The sequence below is a fragment of the Chanodichthys erythropterus genome, chromosome 2 (genome assembly GCF_024489055.1).
Source record: "Chanodichthys erythropterus isolate Z2021 chromosome 2, ASM2448905v1, whole genome shotgun sequence".
Classification (NCBI taxonomy): Eukaryota; Metazoa; Chordata; class Actinopteri; order Cypriniformes; family Xenocyprididae; genus Chanodichthys; species Chanodichthys erythropterus.
In genome coordinates, this window is record NC_090222.1 from 15,219,456 (window position 1) to 15,231,636 (window position 12,181).

Sequence of the window (12,181 nt, forward strand, 5' to 3'; positions counted from 1 at the left end):
CAAAATATTTTGTTAGATTATCTAATTTAATATTTACTACAATTTATGTATGCGTGTTTTAAAGGTCTCAACTGCAACAAAGCGCCGGTGACTGCTAGCAAGATTTCTGAGGTAAGCTGTAACGTTACTTGAAATCATATTGTTACTTAAATGACTTAACAAAAGCAATGTTTTCTGCCTATTTTATTGTAATACTGGTTTAAAAGCGCGCCACAGCGGCCGTCATTTAGCGGGCCATAAAGTTCATTGTCATTGTCCGTAGTATAGCTGAAGCACAGCTAATGCATCAGTCACTAGCATTGTTGAATTAGCAATATGTGAAGAAAGCAGTGGATTCACTGGTGCAGACTAGGTAGCATTATAAATTTGCTAACTTTTTTATCAAATAAGTGACTTTTCATCATTTCAAACATTTTGTTTATTACATAGCAAATGAACCAATCAGAAGATGGACCATTTTCTATGTTCAGTCTCACCAGATTACATTTATCCAGGTAAGCACTGCATTAAAACTCTCACTAAATCATTCATACCAAATTTAGTATTCTAAACAACTTTAGTTTATACTTTTGAATTATTTTGATCTTTTATTAGGCCGAAGACTAGCTCCCCCTTCCCTCCAGACAGGCTGAAATTGGCTAAATCGTCGATTACAATCTTTCTCTCTATGGATCTCAGCATTTTTGGACAGAATTTAGGATATGTAAGTATTAATTTAATCTGGCATCATTTAATTTACAGTTCAGCTAAAATTTTTGAATATGCTATTGACAAAAAGACTTATTATATATATATATATATATATATATATATATATATATATATATATATATATATATATATATATATAAATATTCTTAAAGGCTTAGTTCACCCAAAAATGAAAATAATGTAATTAATTACTCATCCTCATGTCGTTCCACACCTGTACGACCTTCATTCATCTTCAGAACACAAATTAAGATATTTTAGTTGAAATCCGATGGCTCCGTAAGGCCTGCATAGGGAGCAATGACATTTCCTCTCTCAAGATCCATTAATGTACTAAAAACATATTTAAATCAGTTCATGTGAGTACAGTGGCTCAATATTAATATTATAAAACAACAAGAATATTTTTGGTGCGACTTATATAGTGATGGCTGATTAAGTAAGACCACTATATACAGTAAGTCGTTATTTTATAATTTATATAATAATTTGACACTAATATGGAATTCTCTCCTTTCTCTCTCTCACTCATGTTTTTATATAGTGTTAGAGCCTGGATATCCTTTGAAGGACTGAGTACATTTGTTTTCGTGGACAGACCAGGAAACATTCTGATGTTGTCAGTCAAGTTCTGAACTGGAACCAATCGTTGGAGAAGTTCATTTATTTCCAAAGGTGGACAAAAACAGTGTGTTGTCTTTTTTTTTTTAATTTAGAGGAGAACATTGATAATAAGAAGAAATGTTCCCATTCAGTCGGTCACGTTTGACGTACGTCGGACAGACCGACGAATAGGAATCTCGCTAGAGAGGCCAATCTACTTCGAGTGTAACTAAAACGAGCCAATGCACATTGGCATGCAATCATATGCATCAGCTGCTCGCCTCGCAGCGCGGGTATATAATGAGCAGCAGGTGCGTTGCATCTTCAGTTTTTCGCTTCGGAGCCGAACGGTGTTTGTTCCTGTTCTCTGCAAGCGAGTGTCTGCTAGAAGACAAGTCAAGCTTTTTGGTTGAACTTCTCTTTTTTTCCGAGTGCGGGCGAACAGCACAGCAGCGGGGTCGAAGTCCTCTCTTTTTCTGTTTTTGTTTCGTTTGCCGTTTTTGAGCAAATAGCTGTTTGACAGCGTCAGAAGGCTGTTCTCACGGCCGGTACGGTGCGCTTTTGAGCGCTGAAAAGCCGTTTTTACGGCTGGTAAGAGTGAGCGCCTTCAAAGAGAGAGAAAGCACACGATAGGCTGCACACAATCCCTGTCTGTGTTGCGGTGGCCGTTCCCCTGCGTGCTTCAGCACTTCTAAAAGAGTAAAGTCCCTGAAAGAGCTTACACAAGTAGATTCGCGTCTTTTTAAAGACGACATCCTACTTGTGTTTCTGGATGCGGTCGTTCCTGTCCTCACTGACGGCCACAATCACCGTTTCACATGTCTGGGCGCGTGCTGAAATGATGTTCGTGGGTGTTCATGTTTTCATATGAGAACATGATCACATCGACACGCCGGTCGTGACTCTTCTTTCTCCGGGAAGCTTGAGTCCCCTCTGTTGTTGGCCAGCTGCCGCTTGTGTGTAAAAGCACAGCCGCGGGTCTGCCGACACTCTGGGAGACTGTGGAGATCAACGAGAGCAAACCTCTCGCTCCTCTGCGTGTCGTGTGCCGCTGAGCTGCCGGGCTGCAGCGCGGGTTGTCACGGCAACCCAGCGCTCGCTCGGCGCTCTAGATGCGCGGTTCCCTTGCATAATCTCCATTGTAGCGCCCTCTCTGGTGCACCAGAAGAGGTCTACTTTGCTGATATGGCTTGGGTGACATGAGGTTGAGGGGTTCCTTCGGGGAACCAACCCCCTAGGGCCCCTCCCTCTCTAGCGCATTGCAAGCTGTGCAGTTTCTGGATTGGATTGCTGGTCCTTTTCATAGGGGAACCTAGCATTTCATTCAGAGCTCCAGCTGAGGGACAGACGTCGATTGCAGCATCGGAGAGAGTGCTGTTATGCTCTGGAAATGAGGGTGACGCTGCCCACTGTAATGGTGTGTGCTTATGCTGACTCAGATTCGGAGTTTACAGCCATGCTTTCCTGGGTCTTCCAGATGTGCATGGAAAACTTGGCAGTATGGGGGTATATTGGTGCCATAAATATGGAATGCCAAAGGTGCCAGAATGTGCATAAGTTTTTCCTCTCTCACTACCCTCTTGGATGGGGTGGCTGTACACAGACCACACCCACCCTGCATGTGAGGCCAAGGCACTCTTTTTGCATGAGGGTAGTTCTGTGCTGGGGTTGAGCTGCGCTTGTTGACTAACCTTGATCAAAGTCACGGCGCAGGCCCTCAGCCGGACGATGTCCACCTCAGTGGTCCAGAAGTGCCCCCTGGCTTACCTTGTGAGGTGTGAGGTTGTCAAGCTAAATGCTTTCTCAATGCTCCCATCTTACGAGGTGGCATTTTCAGTGACACTGTCGAGGACTGAGCCCAGCGGTTCTCCTCAGTTCGTAGCGGATCGGGGAGCTTCCCATGACAAACCATTGAGTTCCTCTTGGGCCGTCCCTCAGTCTGCTCGTCGCCAAGGGTGTCGTCCCCTGCAAGAAACTCCGGCCCAGCAGGCTCTGCTGTATCCATTGCGGGGAGATGACGCCTCCCGTCTCTGCAGCTGTTTAAGTGGTTGGTGAGAATCACCCCTGAGACGGGCGACCCAGAGATGGGTGGGGCTGCTCTTCCACCCCTGGAGGAGGGCCGGGTGGTAAATCCTTTTATTGGGTTTGTTTCTGTTCCGCCACTGACCCAAGAGGCAGCGGTACCCAAATTTAAAAGAGCAGTTCCTCCATTTCCAGGTCTGAAGAGGGTTTGGAGAGCAGTGGGAGGAGAAAAACCTCACCACTCTCATCACCCTCTTCTGTCGCCAGCGGACAGCAGCGAGCAGCGGGCAGCCAAAGCCTCGACTGCTCCCTCTGTCCATCCGTGGAGCCAGGTAAGTGTTGCCTAGCACACTGTGATGCCGCTTCGGGCCGCCTCACAAAGAGAGCCCCCCGAGCCGCGTCCCTGTGTTCCACCTCGCTGCCCTGCTGCGGGTACGTGGTCCCTTTGGTCCCACTTGTACGGTCTCTGCGAGCCGGGTTAGCGCTCCCCAGTCCGTCTCGCTGGCTCCTTCGGACCATCAGGGTCGGCTTTGCGATTCAGTTCCCCCGGCTTCCCCCCCAAGTTCAGGGACGTCCTCTTCACTACAGTGAAAGATGCCGATGCCCCTGTCCTGCGTGCGGAGATCGCAGTCCTACTGGCGAAGGACGCGATAGAGCCGGTCCCTCCAGCCGATTTGAGGTCGGGGTTCTACAGCCCCTACTTCATTGTACCCAAGAAAAGCGGCGGGTTACGACCGATCTTGGACCTGCGAGTTCTGAATCGGAGCCTCCACAAGCTACCATTCAAAATGCTCACGCAGAAACGCATTTTCGAGTGCATCCGTCCCCGAGATTGGTTTGCAGCGATTGACCTGAAGGACGCGTACTTCCATGTTTCGATTCTTCCGCGACACAGGCCATTCCTGAGATTCACGTTCGAACGGTCGAGCATATCAGTACAGAGTCCTACCCTTCAGGCTGGCCCTGTCTCCCCGCGTCTTCACGAAAGTCGTGGAGGGAGCCCTTGTTCCCATGAGAGAACAGGGTGTTCGCATTCTCAACTATCTAGATGACTGGCTCATTCTAGCATAGTCTCGGGATCAGTTGTGCGAACACAGGGACTTGGTGCTCAGTCACCTCAGCCAGTTGGGGCTTCTGGTCAACTGGGAAAAGAGCAAACTCGCCCCAGTGCAGAGGATCTCTTTTCTCGGTATGGAGTTGGATTCGGTCGAACAGATAGCACGCCTCACAGAGAAACGTGCTCGGTCGGTGTTGAACTGCCTGAATACATTCAACGGCAGGACAGCGGTCCCACTGAAGTTCTTTCAGAGGCTCCTGGGGCATATGGCGGCTGCAGCGGCTGTAACACTGCTCGGTCTGCTTCATATGACACCGCTTCAGCACTGGCTTCACGGCCGAGTTCCGAGATGGGCATGGCAGCGCGGCACATTCCGGGTGCCAGTCACTCAGGAGTGCCGCCAAACCTTCAGTCCGTGGTCGGACCCTTTGTTTCTCCGGGCAGGAGTGCCCCTAGAACAAGTGTCCCGGCATGCTGTGGTTTTCACAGATGCTTCTGCCACCGGCTGGGGTGCCACGTACAACACTGCGACCGTTGCGTACATCAACCGTCAAGGTGGTCTACGCTCCCGTCGCATGTCGCAACTCGCCCGCCATCTCCTCCTGTGGAGTCGGAAGCATCTGAGGTCGCTTCGCGCCATTCATGTTCCCGGTGTGCTCAACCGTGTGGCCAACGAGCTATCACGAGCTGCGCTGCCAGGAGAGTGGCGACTCCACCCCCCAGGTGGTTCAGCTGATCTGGAGAGAATTCGGAGAGGCTCAGGTAGATCTGTTTGCCTCACCAGAAACCTCCCACTGCCAGTTGTTTTACTCTGACCGAGGGAACACTCGGGACAGATGCACTGGCTCACAGCTGGCCCCGGGGCCTGCGCAAATATGCGTTTCCCCCAGTGAGCCTACTTGCACAGACCCTGTGCTAAGTCAGGGAGGACGAGGAGCAGATCTTGTTAGTTGCGCCTTACTGGCCCAACCGGATCTGGTTCCCAGAACTCTCACTCCTCGCGACAGCCCCTCCCTGGCCCATCCCTCTGAGGAAAGACCTTCTTTCTCAGAGACGGGGCACTCTTTGGGACTTTGCTGCTGGTGGCATTGGCCTCCATCAAGAGGGTAGGGGACCTGCAGTCATTTTCGGTCGACGAATCGTGCCTGGAGTTCGGGCCGGGTGATAGCCACGTGGTACTAAGACCCCGGCCTGGCTATGTGCCCAAGGTTCCTACCACTCCCTTCAGGGACCAGGTGGTGAGCCTGCAAGCGCTGCCCTCGGAGGAGGCAGACCCAGCCCTGGCTTTACTCTGTCCAGTCCGCGCTTTGCGACTGTACATAGACAGAACCTAAAGCCTCAGGACCTCAGACCAGCTCTTTGTCTGTTATGGAGGCCAGCAGAAGGGAAAGGCTGTCTCCAAGCAGAGGATGGCCCACTGGATAGTGGATGCCATCACCCTGGCTTACCAAGCTCAGGGCGTGCTCTGCCCGCTCAGGTTGCATGCTCACTCCACGAGAGGTGTCGCATCCTCCTGGGCGCTGGCTCGTGGCGCCTTGCTGACAGACATTTGTAGAGCTGCGGGCTGGGCGACACCTAACACGTTCGCTAGATACTATAGCCTTCGTGTCCAGCCGGTCTCCTCCTGTGTTCTCGCCACAGGTCAGAGGCACGGAGAGGCCCCGGCTTAGTGTCAGCTTGCTGCGCTACATGCGCTTCTTTTCTCCAGAGAGTCCCTATGAGGCGGACCCTGTCGAGTCCTCCGATATCCCTTCGGCAGCTGACGTGGCGGAGCGTCTGGCGCCAGGCCTATACTGTTGTATCCTTGAGAAGCGGGTTTAGGCTGGGTTCCATATGTGTGACCCTACGGGGATCCCATATGGTTGGTTCCACGGTTGCTCCTAAACAAAGCCCGTGTCTTTCCCTCTGGGAGAACCTACCCTTCATCGGGTTGGAGTCACCCCAGCTCTTCCATATGTAGCACAGCCCTACAGGTTAGTCCATATGTACTTCTCCACATAACTCCTTTGGGGAAGGATGTGGCTTCCGCAGCGTTCCTTTCCCAGCGAAGGGTACGCTTTCCCAGCGTTATCCAATAGTCTCACTTAATGGGTTTTGGGGAACAGCAGTGATCGACTCTCTCTGTGTTAGCCCTGTCCCACCATCCTCAGGCAAGCGGGTTCAGGTGGCTTACAACAGAGCGCTGGAAGGGGGCAGCTCCTGTGGCGCTTTGGTAGGGATTCCTATTCGTTGGTCTGTCCGACGTACGTCGAACGTGACCGACTGAATGGGAACGTCTTGGTTACAAAGGTAACCCTCGTTCCCTGAAGGAGGGAACGGAGACGTACGTCCCGTCGCCACAGTCGCTGTACCCCGCTGATGCTGCCGCCTATCCGGTTCGGCTCCTCAGCGAAAACCTTAAGATGCAACGCACCTGCTGATCATTATATACCCGCGCTGCGAGGCGATCAGCTGATGCATATGATTGCATGCCAATGTGCATTGGCTCATTTTAGTTACACTCGAAGTAGATTGACTCGAACAAGACCTTCCCGGAAACTCTTCTCCTGATTCACAAATACTTCGTAAACGTCAGAAGTGACAGTGAAATGTGTGTGTGTGTGTTAATGAATTCCAATCAGTCGTAAATGGGACGTGCGTGCATGCTCATTCTCAATTACCATTAATCCCGCGCATTAAATCTGACTGACAACTATATATGGGCATCATATTATGACACCAAACGAAGGATTTTGGCCATTTGGGGCCATTAGTTTGCCCAACCCTATTGAAATCAATTAATTATTTGATTAAAGTGCTCCGTTTGCAGATGCTATTACTGGCTCTCACAATAAAAGTAAAAAGAAAAAACGTATGTAATTCTTATATATAATATTTTTTCAAAATGCTGTGTAATGTATCTTATTAAGGTGAATTAAAATGCAGCCTTATTAATGAGCAAAACATTCGGATGTTAAACGCACTATTTACGCGTGGCTGGGAGCAGATGTAGATTTCTTTCGTACCAACTAACATTTGGAAAATACGAACATTTTAATGAATCCGAAAATTTACGCCAGAACCACTTTACACATGATTTACACAAAAATTCGTTCTGCTCGTGTTTCATGAATGAGACCCAATGTGTTAATTTAACCCGTTTACACATCTTTTTGCTAAACTTTTTGACACATTTATTTTGTTACAAACAATGACAGCTTAATGAGTTAAAATTAACACAAAAAATGTTGTCCCTATACTCTCCCATTAATGTGTAAAAAATGTCATTTTTAACACATCCTTTCCAGCATTGGCAGACTGTTTATTTTGTGATATATATGCAATTTTTTAAATGAAAAAATAAAATGATACTTTGGAATAATTTTGTGTGAATTGTGTCTCAGTAGTACTTAATTAAATTAATTCTATAATTCTATATAAAAATTATGAAATCTATATTTCGGACAAATAATTACAGTAGTGTACTGATTAACTGGGTTTTTTTACAGTAATTGCACCGCATTACATAATTACAGTATCATGTAGTTACTGTAAAACTGAAATACGGTTATAGTACTGTAAATCTTAATTACAGTAACTTGCTGGCAACAGTGCAAAAACCCCTTGAAATGTCTAACAGTGTACTACTAACACATTTATTCAGTGAAAATAAGAAAAGACAAAAAAATCATGTTTCCAGGCAACCAAAGATCTTTAAATGTAATCTGCAATGAAATGCTGTCCTAATGCTCAAAATTAATAACATCTGTGGACATTGAGTTCATGCCACCATCACAAGAGATCAGATTATCTGGAAGAATGTATTTTTATTTTGTTGAACACAGAGACCATAATGCTGATCAAAAAACAGATAGGGCCCTATCTTGCACCCAGCGCAATTGACTTTGTACACCGACGCATGTGTCATTCCTATTTTGCACCCGCGCAAAGCGCGCTTTTCCCTCCACAGAAGCACGTCGCTAAACTAGTGAATGAACTTGCGCTCCCTGGGCGGTTCAGCGCAAAAAAGGAGGCGTGTTCCGGCGCAAACAATCCCTGGTGCTATTTTGCTGTTCCATTAAACAATTGCGCCACTGACCAGAAAAAACCTAGTCTAAAGTCAATGGAGCAATATTTTTTTGTTAGAGCGCGTTGGTAGAAACTGCACCTCTGGGCGCGTCCACAGTGCGCGTTGACTTTGCTTATTACACACAGGGATGCGCATCACACAAACATGCCAAACATTAAAAACAAAAGGATTACAGTGTAAAAGAATATTATTGTGTAGGCTACATAAATATAAAAATGTAATGATGAATAGTAATTGCGTGTATTAGAATTAGGCTACCTATTTTCAGTTCAGCCTGCTATTACAAATAATGATGAACGAAATTGGCTAATTAATTGGACAATCGTGCCAATACACACACACATATATATTAACCGACTCATCGCGCGGAGCTATTTGAAAGCCTGCATCCAACGCAGACGACTGAAAGATTGACTGGCCACTTAACAGGCAATTTCAGCTTTTCCGCCAACAAATTCCGTCATGTAAATATCAATCCGCCATGGCGCGAGCGCATCTCGCTCTTAAAGGGAATGGTAGATGACACTCTGATTGGTTTATTTCACGTTACGCCCAAACCACACCTATGAATAATGAAGCTACTTCAGACCAACCCATTTTAGATTTGCGCCGGGCGCAAGAGCCATTTATCCCGCCGGGAAAATAGCAACAGCGCCGAGACCCGCCCACAAAGCTACTTGCGCTTCGCGCTTTGACACTTGCGTTTCAGATCGTTAAAATAGGGCCCATAGTGTTAATATTAAAACGGTCAAAGGTGCCATTGTGTTGCTAAAGAGTATTGTCTTACGGAATACTAAAGAATACTAAAGAGTATTGTCTTACAGAATACTAAAGAGTATTGTCTTATGGAATACTAAAGAATACTAAAGAGTATTGTCTTATGGAATACTAAAGAATACTAAAGATTGTCTTACGGAATACTAAAGAATACTAAAGAGTATTGTCTTATGGAATACTAAAGAGTATTGTCTTATGGAATACTAAAGAGTATTGTCTTATGGAATACTAAAGAGTATTGTCTTATGGAATACTAAAGAGTATTGTCTTATGGAATACTAAAGAATACTAAAGATTGTCTTACGGAATACTAAAGAGTATTGTCTTACGGAATACTAAAGAATACTAAAGAGTATTGTCTTATGGAATACTAAAGAGTATTGTCTTATGGAATACTAAAGAATACTAAAGATTGTCTTACGGAATACTAAAGAATACTAAAGAGTATTGTCTTACGGAATACTAAAGAGTATTGTCTTATGGAATACTAAAGAATACTAAAGATTGTCTTACGGAATACTAAAGAATACTAAAGATTGTCTTACGGAATACTAAAGAATACTAAAAATTGTCTTACGGAATACTAAAGAGTATTGTCTTATGGAAAGTTTAATTAGTTCTGAAACAAAAATAAATCTTAGAACAAAATGTTCATAACACCCCTCAAAAAACATGTGAGCAATATATAGATATGAGTGTATAAAGGACAATCCTTTCCTCAAATATCATTCATAGTCTTGATGTGTAACCCTGTGTAGAAGTCAACTTTTTTTATCAAAACATAATTTTATGGTTATCTCCTTGTGAAAAACTCTCATGTTCAATAACAAACCTGCTGTACAGATGGCATGCATATTTAAAAGGGAGGAATGTTCCCCGAAGCGTTCTTTCTTATGCGGGTTCACTAATAATCTTGAGAAGATCACCAAAGCAGTGTGCTGACTGGAGACAAATATGCAAGTTATTTATTAGATCATGTACTAAAGTTCATAGTGCAACTGAGTTTATTCATAAAACCACTGTTATATAAATAAAGAAAGACTAGTTTGCATGTGCATGGCGCCAAAATATGGACTGAGTCATGCTAAGACTGGGTTGACCACGTTTTTTTAATGTGTTAGAGGTCAACAGCTCTAGGAACAAATTTTGAAAGAACTTAGATATTGTCTTAGACAAGCTACTCTATGTTTGGATAACTGGTTTGTTAATGCGAAGAGCAAAGCTGAGAAAAATAACTATTGCATTATGTGTGAATTATGGCATAAAGGCTGAAATAGGCTCAATTTAAAACCTCCTCAATACAGATTTCTAATAACTTTTTTAAAAAAGTTATTGGATTTTTGTTAAAATCTTGCAATGAAATGTAACATGGAATAAACAAAGGCAGCACAATATTGAAGTAATTTGGGCTTTTTGGTGGATTTGAATTGTACCAATCCAGTTTGTATGTCATATATTATTAATACACAGATGTTCCTCTCTTATTTATTTGATTTACAAATACATTATGATAATCTGAAGCCTTTATTTATTTATTTATTTATTTGAGACCTCAGATTTCTCACACATCTATCAAGCTATATCCATTCAGCTCAATCCAGTCTTTCAACCATTCTGATTTACTGTGCTATATATTTCCTAGCAGATTTTTTTGAGTAGCCTATAGCAGATTATCAAACGGCTTAAAACACTTAACAAATAAATAATACCATAGCTTTAGTAGAGATACCATAGGGGCCAGATAGCAGCAAAGTACCACAATATTTGTACTACTGTAATTCAGAAACTGGGTAGGAACGTTGATGATATAATGTTAATAACAAATAGACACACCTGCCATTAATTATACTAAACTTTATTTAAACTTTAAGTCAAGGCTTTGTAAATACAACATAAACTTTGCATTGAGGAACTTTCTCCCAATAACACCAATGAACTCTGTCATTTCCACTAGCGTGACCAAGCAGAATTGCAAGTGTTACGACAGTATTCAAACAGGTTTCACGAACTTTCCCCTTCGCCCCCCAAACTCACGCCATTGGTTGCTCTGGTGGGGATGCTCAAACAACAGCGTCCAAGCGTTTAGTTTTTCTCTGTAGTTATCTTGTTTATAGAGCTTAGATGTTTCTGCACATAAAATATTGATAGGAAAAGTACTTTTTCGATAAAACGAAAAAAAATAATGAACACTGAGGAACGCGCACCATAGCAGAAATCAATGATATCAGCTGACAAATAAACATTTTCCCCATCTTTAAATCTTATGAGGACCAAAGTTCATACCTGTGATGACCTGAAACAGGTCATCATTTGTTCATATGGACTCTTTTTCTGCTATGAGGGCAAAATTCACAGTTTTTCCATCTTTGCACGCCCACATTTTTTGTGCAGTATTGACTCAGGAGGAGGCGTGTCCAGGTAGCACAATGCGCTATAAATCATCATGTCACAGGTGTCTTCTGTACCTGTCGGCTTGGAGCATTTGTGATCACCACATGGGGTAAGCCAGAAAAAAAAAAAAGATATATTAAATGCTTGTTTGCGTATCATTTAGTCTGGGCTAAATATTACAGACCATTAAAATATCATATTTTTATATATAGAAATGTGAATATGGGAGCCAGTTTACGTTTTGAAATTATTTTTTGGTGATGTTGTTGTAGGCTCTTTTATTTTATGCCCTGTCATATTTTAATTGCACTCAACTACACTTTCGTTTCTTTTTGAACTGGTTAGGTAACACGGAGGCGGGATGAATCAGCTCAATGATGCGCTTATGTAATAATAACACCAATATTCTAGATAATAAATGTAAAGAAAACGTCTTTTATGAGTATTTACAGGTCCTATATATATATATAATATATATATACAGCTATGGAAAAAATTAAGAGACCACTTAACATTGATTTCTGAACTTGGAGTGGTCTCTTAATTTTTTC